The 10,000-nt window shown below is 35.3% G+C and overlaps 1 long non-coding RNA gene across 2 annotated transcripts in view; it reads right to left on the bottom strand.

Moving 5' to 3' along the window:
* The window catches only part of LOC114404403, a 9,700-nt gene extending 473 nt beyond the window's left edge, over positions 1–9,227 (bottom strand). The window contains exons 1-11 of one of the 2 annotated variants that reach the window (XR_003664954.1): positions 9,017–9,227; positions 8,451–8,547; positions 8,040–8,144; positions 4,954–5,045; positions 4,790–4,795; positions 4,576–4,655; positions 4,195–4,373; positions 2,907–2,996; positions 1,461–1,527; positions 678–832; positions 167–453 (exon numbers count right to left, since the gene is read on the bottom strand). This is a non-coding gene — a long non-coding RNA (uncharacterized LOC114404403). The other variant, XR_003664955.1, reaches the window with a different exon arrangement.
* Between the last annotated feature and the right edge of the window lie 773 nt (positions 9,228–10,000).

Here is a 10,000-nt window from a genome sequence, read left to right as displayed (position 1 = left end):
CCACAACAAACATCTTATGTACCACACGAGTGAGCAACTAATAAGTAAAACAAAGCTTTCACAACGAAAATTCAGCAGAAAGTAAAGAAAATGATTGAACAAATGAACAAGATTTTTCCACATATGCAAAGCCTAATCCAAGAACTATTGCAAAGACAAAATTTACCATGAATTGGAATTGGGTAACTCATAATTGAAGCTCGACATTCCTCTTTCAGGTCCCTTGTCATCTTCAACAACAATTATTGTACCTGCATGTCCAGTTACTCAAACAAAAAGGCAATAGACCTGGTTACAAAAAGTTTCCTTGTAGATACTATAACTACCATTAAAAGCTTTTGTAATTATTTTTTTCCTTAGGGATAGATGCATTTCAAAATAAACCATGCATGACTTAGCCATCTTGTCAGCACTTGCTACCTCAAAACCATCTCTTCTATGGAACTCTTTAACCTGCTCCATTAGTTAAAAACAAAACAAGGATCAGTAAATCCTTCAGAAAAATGTCTTACAATACATATTATATTAGCAGGTCATTCAAATTCCTAAAGTAGTCCACAGTTTCACCAGTAACCAAAAAAACTGGTCATAAAATTAGTCCTAATCATCAACAACCAAAGATAAGAATTATGATAAAAAGTTGAAAGCTGATGTTGAAAAGAAAGAATGATGCTTACCTCTATGTCAAGTAAATTTTTATATTGCGGCAGCACCAGTCGCTCGACAAATTCAGTGTATGAGCATGGAACTGATTCAGTTATACCATAAGAAAATTTGAAAGAAATTGAATCTTCTACAGTTGAGCTTTGCTGGAGAAGACAATCAGGGCTCACTGGAAGTAGAGGAAATATTCAAATCATTCACATGATCCTTGATCACAATGAATTACAACTTGCTATGGTCATCTTCAATTTCAAGATGATTATAACAGCACGTTCATAGTTAATCTAGGTTATAATTTCAGTATACATCTCATAATCAGGAGCATGCAAACAGATTAAACAGCTTTACATGACTTCTATTTCCAACATAGGAGTGAGGGAAAGAAGATAGATCTGATGAATTTAAAGAAAAATAAATTATGCATAATAACAAATATCTCTAAAACTACAGAGGCAGCATGAACATTGCAAGTGATCAATATCAGAATTCAGAAGCTACTAACTGAACACTGCAAGCATGTTGTATCTCCAACCACACAGGAGCAAAGAGAGGGGAAAACGAAACACATAGAAAAATCAAAGAGAGAGGAAAAAAGAAAGGCTAGGGTTCAGTTTGGCCTTCAAAGATGATTACAACATGAACGGCGGCCAAATATGTTTTACCAAAATAATAATCAATAACTATAGTTATGTATGTAAGGGTAATAATTAATTTACCTCTACAATAGGATCCTGGTATGAAGTAGTTTTGTATGTAAATCTTGCACAGACAGCCAAAATAATAAAGGATTGACCAACCTGTTATTTATCCCTGAATCATTAGTCCTCCCAAGAAGCCTCGGTCCCAACTGCCTATCTAAACAGTCTGGAGAACAAAATAAGTAGTCAATAAATGGTTTAAAACAGGCACAAGGTGAGAAATAAAACAGGCACAAGGTGAGACATAAAACATGCACTTAAACCAGTATTCATTCCTCAAACTCAATACTAAACTAGCGTTTAGAATTCAGGAACACTTGCCCCAAAACATCACTTACACAAGTTGCACTTAAACCACCTGGTCACACTTCAAAATTCAGAAACTAAAACAAAAAGTATGTACACTAGCCAGAGCTACAAAACTTTCACCACAAAAATCACTTACACCAATTACTCTACCACACACAACAACACAACTTTTATTTATCTTACCGGATGACATTAACTACACAGATCAGCAGGCAACTGAAATTCATCAATCTACCAAACACGGATCACTCACGACAAACAACAACAAGAACAATAACAAACAAAGCCTTACACATTAATTGTACTAAAAATGTAAAACACAAAACATCTATACTCCCTGTTAAGAATCTAAAAATCTAAAAATGAATATAATGATACTTAAATTAACACCAATGAATCCCCTGACTGGCTACCCTGAATCAGCCACCTCATGCCCATTTGAATGTTATATTTTGTCGGGAATTTTAGCGGCTCTCTCTCCTCCATATCATCTGCGAGTAGGTTCTGAATGTTTAGATATGGAAATGAAGAAATAACGTAGTACATGGTGCTTTAGGAGATTTGTAAAGTAAAAAAGAAAAAAAAATAAGAACACATTGAACATTTATTCCCCCTCAATTCCTTATTTATTTTGTCTCTGTATCTATACATTTTAGTCCTTATATCTAAAAAATACTCATTTTAATAGGTTTTGTACCACTCTTGGGCCAAAGATCAAATAAATACCTGGTAGCTTATTCACTGTAGAAAGTATTTGGCCTTGTTCCAAGTTTCATGAACTTCATATCTACTTATTGTTATCTATCCCCAATGATCAAGAAAAAACCTCTACTTGAAAGCCTGCACAAATTCTGAACACTACAACTTTAATGCTACTACAGATCCCATAAAGTAAAGGTCAGGATACTATGCTTAAGTAATTATAGAGGGAGAAAACAGCCCAAGACAGGAATTCACATGATTATGTCATGGTTGTAGTTGTTGCACGATGTTGGAGACCATGCACTCATGGATTATATCATGGTTCTGGTTCATGATTATGCAACACCCCAACATGATAGTAGCACCTTCTATTTCAATAAGCAAACTAAGAACTGGAGGAGAGGGTGAATAAATCACTATATACGAAGGTTGAAGACCAGGACATGAATTCACATGATATCATTCTTCATACTACTATGCATGAGAAAAACCCAAAAAATAAAGAACAGAAAGAAATATGCAAAAAATCCTTACCTCAACTTTCATATAACAATGGCCCTCACAACCTCATTGGTTTGCATATAACTCTGCAAGAACTTCAATTTATAGATGTGGTGTCCTCATCTACAGATGAAATAAAGCAAGAAACAGTAAATTCCAATTTTTGTCTTCATGCACTGAGAAAGAGTACACAACACAGTAACTGTATAGAAAAGTACTTGTGCTAGATGCCATGCATTGATGCACAACAGTAAACTGTATAGAGAAGAACTTATGCTAGATGCCATGCATTGATGCAAATTTGTCTCTACCCTAGTGCCTTTGGAAGTTACTTGCAACTTCAAGCTGAACTAGATGGATGAAGAATACTCTAATTTAGTTACACCAGATTTCAGATCCTTATGCCCACAATGCCGGTTCCAGACATGTAACAACTAATAAGAAACTGAAGAACTTTAAAATTCAAATACCGATGACTTATAACGTTACACAACTCATCAGTATTGTTTTGTTCATATTTTGAGCAAGGGAATTGAGAGAAAGGCTATAACAAGAATATATTTTCACAAATAATTACTAGGATAGACAAAGTAATCTCTTCTTAGACTTTTGATTTATTTTTTCACAAATAATTAAAAGAATCACCCCATCTTCAAATATTATAAAAAATTATGAACCTTACCTTAAGTACGCACTATACAAAATGGAGTCACAGTTCACACAGTCAGGAGTCATGAAATTTTGAAGACTTGCCATCTGAAACTGAATTATACTACATTTTTCAATCCCCTAATCCTCTTTAAATCTCTTAGAAATGATTTGGGGAGAGAATTTGTTATCATTCATTTATCAATATTGCAGACTTAAATGACCTCTTCAGCATAAATTTGTGACTTTGTTATGTTGTCACTAAATGAACGACTTACTATACTTTTCAACAATTGAAATTTCTTCTAAACCCATGCTTGAGCCTATCTGAGTCAAACTACACATTTCACTTAATCTAAACAAGTGTTTATTGGTAGAGGGTTTCTTTATGTACATGTTTTATTTGTTCTAATTCATTTTCTAAGTAAGGCAGATACGACATATTCCAGCTAATGGTAAATCTGTACGCAGAGAGGTTTATTCAGATGCTAAGATTGCTTAGCGACAGGGCGAATGAATTAACAAACATTGAGATATTAAAGGTATTTCTCTGGAGTTATTATTTATGTATAACATCTTGCATACTTAGAAGTAAGAATGTCATTTTCTTCCTAGACAAAGGTGAGCCAGCCTTAAATTTTCCAACTCTCTAGCATATGGGAAATTAAGTTACCTGCTTTCCTATTCATCTGTATTACAGACTACGTTGTGATGTGATACTAACATAGAATGGATCAGAAAAGTGACTTGCATGCTAAGAATGGAATTTTATTGCAATTCTCTCTTGTTCCATGAAGTGCTCCTCATAGCACAATGTGTAGTGCTTACTCCTTATATCAATAGCTTTGTCTCCTGTGGAATGATGTACATTGGATTTAAAATGTCATCGGACTTTCATTAACAAAATTTCTAGATATTTGTTAATTTCATATGAAATGAGTATAAGCCATATGAAATAAGTAAAACACAAGTAGCCTTTCCATCCAACTGAAAAAATTTTAAGTGCCGTTATGAAATGAGTATTACCAAAAAGCTTGAAATGAGTATGGCTTACAGTATTACCAGAATGCTTGGACAGTCAACAGTCAAGTAATAAGGATCTAGCATGCCTACATCTTAGTACCTTCTACAAAACTGAAGAAAACCAAGTCAACCCAACAAACAGTTAAATCATAAAGGCTACGTACCTTTGTGAAGCTCCGCTTAAACGTAAAATCTTCCTTTTTTTTTACCTTAAAAGGATACTAATTAATAACGTTTCTCTTTACCTTGACCTACACATTAAAAGAGACAACAAATCAACTACCTCTCAGCCTGGAAGATTATGATTGGTCATCAATTGGCTCAAAACCAACAAATTCCTATAGCTAGGAAAACTATTGTGACAATCTTACAACTAGCTCAAATTCATTTACAAAGAAAAGCTGCATACATTCTAGCAGCAACGGTATTCGACTCTTGGTAACATCCTCAACCCTGGTCACTGGTCAGCAAGGATCCCAAACTCTTGTAACATCCTCAACCCTGTTCATAAATACAACAATGTTATAAATATTCTAGATGGAGGTCTTGGTGGGTGGCTCTTACATGGTCTGTATGGCAGTTGAGGAACAAGATTATATTATCAAGTGGGACTTTCAACGGAAACAAACTGATGGAGGACTCCCTATTTTTACTTTGGACGTGGCTCAGAAACTATGAGAAAGATTTTATATCTCATTACAATCAGTGGTCATCTAACCTTAGAGAGACTTTTATTTTTAAACAAGGGTAGCAGTCATAGTGTATTGATAGTTGTATAACCAAGCTGTCTAGTTTGGTTCCCAACAAGACTGCTGTCAATTGTCTAGTCTGGCTTGGGAACCATTTATCTGGATTTTATTGTAATCACGGTACCTCTAACCATATATATATATATATATATATTTTTTTTTTTTTGCTGACCCAAAAAAATAAAAAAAAAATAAATATTCTAAGTATCACCCTTTTAGTATTTTATTCCTTATTCATAAATAAAGAAAACCAAGCAACCACAAATATCAAAATGTTATAAATATTCTAAGTATCATCCAACATCATTAAAGGGCTAATAAAAACATCTCAATGTAAAACCACAACAAACATCTTATGTACCACACGAGTGAGCAACTAATAAGTAAAACAAAGCATTCACAACGAAAATTCAGCAAAAAGTAAAGAAAATGATTGAACAAATGAACAAGATTTCTCCACATATGCAAACCCTATCAAGGAACTATTGCAAACCCTATCAAGGAACTATTGCAAGATTTCTGGATGTCCTCACGGAACAAATCTAAGAGATAGCGCCGAGATGCATGCTTTTTGCAGATGACATAGTCCTCCTTCGAGAGTCGAGGGAGGAGTTGAATGAGAGGTTGGAAACTTGGAGACGAGCTCTAGAAACACATGGCTTTCGCCTAAGCAGAAGCAAATCGGAGTATATGGAATGTAAGTTCAACAAATGTAGGAGGGTATCTAACTCAAAGGTGAAAATAGGAGACCATATTATCCCTCAAGTCACACGGTTTAAATATCTTGGGTCTGTAATACAGGATGATGGAGAAATTGAAGGGGATGTGAATCATCGCATTCAAGCAGGATGGATGAAATGGAGAAAAGCATCGGGGGTGTTATGTGATGCAAAGGTACCGATCAAGCTAAAGGGAAAGTTTTATCGGACTGCGGTAAGACCGGCGATTTTGTACGGAACAGAATGTTGGGCGGTCAAGAGCCAACATGAGACTAAAGTAGGTGTAGCGGAGATGAGGATGTTGCGGTGGATGTGTGGTAAGAATCGACAGGATAAAATTAGAAACAGAGCTATTAGAGAGAGGGTTGGAGTAGCGCCTATTGTAGAGAAGATGGTGGAAAATAGACTTAGGTGGTTTGGGCATGTAGAGAGAAGACCGGTAGACTCTGTAGTGAGGAGAGTAGACCAGATGGAGAGAAGGCAAACAATTCGAGGCAGAGGAAGACCCAAAAGACTATAAGAGAGGTTATCAAGAAGGATCTCGAACTTAATGATTTGGATAGAAGTATGGTACTTGATAGAACATTATGGCGGAAGTTGATCCATGTAGCCGACCCCACCTAGTGGGATAAGGCGTTGTTGTTGTTGGAATTGGGTAACTCAGAATTGAAGCTCGGCATTCCTCTTTCAGCTCCCTTGTCATCTTCAACAACAACAATCCTCCTGGTAGTTCTACTCCCCATACATCATTCTCACCACCACATCATCAATTCCCCTGCACCTCAACAAAACATGAAAACCTTAAAACCCCTAACCCAAAACAAACAACAAATTCAATAGTTAAATCATAAATCAACAAACAGTTAAATCAGTTGGTGAGTGGGTCATGGCGGAAAGAATCCACGCGGTGGAGAAAGAAAGTGGAGAGTGGGTCACAGTGGAGCAACGAAACAGCGACTACCCACGGCGGTGCAGTAGCAGTCTTGATGATGGACAGCACGACGAACAACGCGCTATACTACCCAGTGGTCATTCACAAAAACCAATGGGTAATAGTATTATCCAGCAGACAACAACGGATTGGCAGAAAAGTGAAGCAGAGGAGACTATAGGGGTAAACATTGTAGAACGGGTGGCAAGAAGGGGAGTGAGACCAACCAGGATGATGAGAGTGGTGAAGAGGGTAGCTTCGTGGGATCTCCGACAGCGGAGAGAACCCAAGTGGTGGAGAAAGAAGTTGGTGAGTGGGTCATGGTGGAAAGAACCCACGTGGCGGAGAAAGAAAGTGGAGAGTGGGTCACGGCGGAGCAGCCAAACAGCGAAGACCCACAGCGGTGCAGTAGCGGTCTCGATGATGGACATAACGACGAACAGCGCGTTACACTACCCAGTGGTCATTCACACAGACCTATGGGAAACTCGGTCTAGTCGGATACACTCAATTTCCCAGTTGTACTCTCTCACTTTCCAATATACTTTGGTCTGTCTATTATATCTACTTTCACATAGTCCTACACCTGTCTACTGCTCTCACACGCTGCCCAATGTTTGTTTATTCCTTTCTCACATAGCCCAGTAAATTACTTTTTTTGGTTTAAGCTACTTTTTGTTGTTTGTTAACATGTGAATATAAAAATAGAGAAAAACAACACAAAATAGGATTTGAACCAAAGGTCATTAAGTTTTCTAAACTATTTAAAGCCACTGCACATTTATTACTATTGAGTAGATAACTTTAACAATTTGAACATGCAAAAATTATATACTTGAAAATACTAAACTATTTTTTTCTCCCCATAAAAAAAATAGATGTCTACACCATAAGATAATTATAAAATTATAAAAGATGAAAGAGAAAATAAATTAGTACTAATGTTATCTTTTTATCCTTTTAATTTTTATTGTTTTCAATTTCTCTCATATCCTTTTAATGAAGTTTATATTATTTTTCTTCTGATAAAATATTAGACTATTTTTTTCTAACATCAAAGAGAAATTCTGGATCTGTCAATGGTAGGATGATATACCTCACGGCATCTTCCTTGAGAACCTTAGTTGGTTGCCGATCAAGAAGCAGGAATAGTTCTCCTCTAGGACAATAATTAGTAATCAAACCAAACGTGAGTTTTGGTCTGCAGGTTTGAAATATTTAACAAATTTAGTAAATTAAATAGTAAAGGAGCCACGTGAAAATCCTTGCTACTCTTTAGCTTCAGAATTAAATGTAATAGGAAATAAAGGCAATAGTCCAGCTCAAGACAATATAATTTGTGAAGTCATTATCTATAAAACAAGGATATCTATGATAAAAAGGTTGTGATGTGACATATTGGAACTCTGTCATCGCTAAAGAGATCCTAAAGTTCCTACCAGTTATTCTAATTGATAAATACTAATCATTCTGTTACTTATTTTAAAGTAGTATTCGAGTTACAAACCTGGAAGGAAGCATATAGATAATGCAGGTAGAAAAGGGTGGTTCAACTTGTCAAGAATTTCGCTGCATAGCCGAGGACAATTTGAGATCAGAATTCCCTGCACGCAGCCAAAAGATTTGATTAATGTCAATCATGAAACAAAAAATGTTATTGTCACCATAAAATCGTACAGAAAAATACTAAATTATCAAAAAATGGTTATGTTAAATACCACCATAAAGCATGGAAGAGCAAGAATCCCACAGAATTTGATATTGGTGTTATAAGTAGGAAAAAATCATGAAATTAGAAAATTAAATATAATAAGGAAATGAATTTGCAATTCCTTCTTACTCATTGTCATGACATTGTCCCATGTAAAAATTTATATAACCTCATTGAAAACCTGGTCTTTGAGATCAATGACAAAAAGTAAAAAGAGCTAGGGGAGGGGGCAAAGAATGAGTTAAATTATTTTTTTTTACCAAAACCTGATGCATTCACAGAGGAACTTTGAAAGCAATTAAAATTATAGATTTTGCAAGCTTGTCCAATGAGGTGACAATGAAAATACCTAGTGTTACTACCTGATATACAGTTTTTGCTGCTCGTTTTATTGTCAATTCCAACTGCATCGATGCATCTTTAACAAGCAGGTACCACGAACCAGAGCAGCAACCAAGTTGACCTTCTTTAGACTCTAAAATACCATAGAAAACAAGGTATGTAAAATGTGCAACTAGTCAGATATTAATCAGATCCTTCTTAAACCATAAATTAAGACATTTTCCACAGCAAGCCAGGAAGGCATTTCAATGGCTAAAAAATTAGATGCCAACTTTTCTGCAAAATAACATGTTGGTTAAAATACAGAAGTTTCTTAGCAAGTAGCTAGGCAGTGGCACCACATAAATGTAACAAAACATTGTAATTTTTCAATATTTATGTTATTGCTAAGCTGAACATACTTGTGATGATACTTATGTTCACTTTAGCATGCATACTAGAAATGTGATTAGCAAGTTAAAATTAAATAAAATAAATGCTCTATCAAGATAACACCAAAAGTTAACATCTATTGTTCCAAGTGACAAGATTAGTTTCATTTAAATAAGGTATTAAGTTTGAGCTTTGTTAATAGAAAAATTAGGCACTAGGAAAGTTTTATCCCCTTAAATGGGTCCACCTAACCTGAGTTGGATTAGTTAGAGCTCCTTGTGATTTCACATATCAAAGAGTCACAAACAGGAAATAAGATAAAATAAAATAAATTAAAATTTAGTGCAGTGTTATAGGAAACTTTGGTTGTCATGTTTGATATACAAAATGCTATAGGTTTTCTTTGCTGCACTTGTCAACACTTAAAATTAGAATTTTTTCAAACATAATACATTCAATGTATAACTTTTCAGGTTTATCAAGCATGCCCTTAATGTAAGAAAACCAACTTGAAAACCAAAAGCAATCAATCACGATCAGTGATAAGGCATCTCAAACATGTTTTATTGCCTTTAATACCGCTTGAACTTTTACTTGCTTAGTAACAACTTCTGTTCTGGTCTTCACCTTTT

The sequence above is a fragment of the Glycine soja genome, unplaced genomic scaffold (genome assembly GCF_004193775.1).
Source record: "Glycine soja cultivar W05 unplaced genomic scaffold, ASM419377v2 tig00033122_1_pilon, whole genome shotgun sequence".
Classification (NCBI taxonomy): domain Eukaryota; kingdom Viridiplantae; phylum Streptophyta; class Magnoliopsida; order Fabales; family Fabaceae; genus Glycine; species Glycine soja.
The sequence above is the reverse complement of the archived record's forward strand: the minus strand, read 5'-3'. Positions and strand labels throughout refer to the sequence as shown.